The following is a 335-nucleotide window of genomic DNA, read 5'->3' on the forward strand; positions in this document are numbered from 1 at the left end:
AAAATATTTTTTTCTGCAGCAATCCTGTGGGCATTTTGAGAATAACAGAGTGTAGATCATCATAAAAATTAATTTTCTGCTGCCATCAAGTGTATGTTTTATTAATAACACCTGAATGACATGAATATTCATTCCCCACTGCCATACGGTGGCCATATAGGGTCTTTGTCATCATAAAACTTTACACTCTACTGCCATCTGGTGAGCTTTTTGGGAATAACACAGAGATGCATCTCATGAACAGTTATTTCTGCTGCTATCATATGTATTTCAAATTAGCACCCATGTGTATGTCATCATAAAAATTTATTTTTTGCTGCGATGCAGGTGCAGAC

This window comes from Pteropus vampyrus, unplaced genomic scaffold (genome assembly GCF_000151845.1).
Source record: "Pteropus vampyrus isolate Shadow unplaced genomic scaffold, Pvam_2.0 Scaffold338, whole genome shotgun sequence".
Lineage (NCBI taxonomy): Eukaryota > Metazoa > Chordata > Mammalia > Chiroptera > Pteropodidae > Pteropus > Pteropus vampyrus.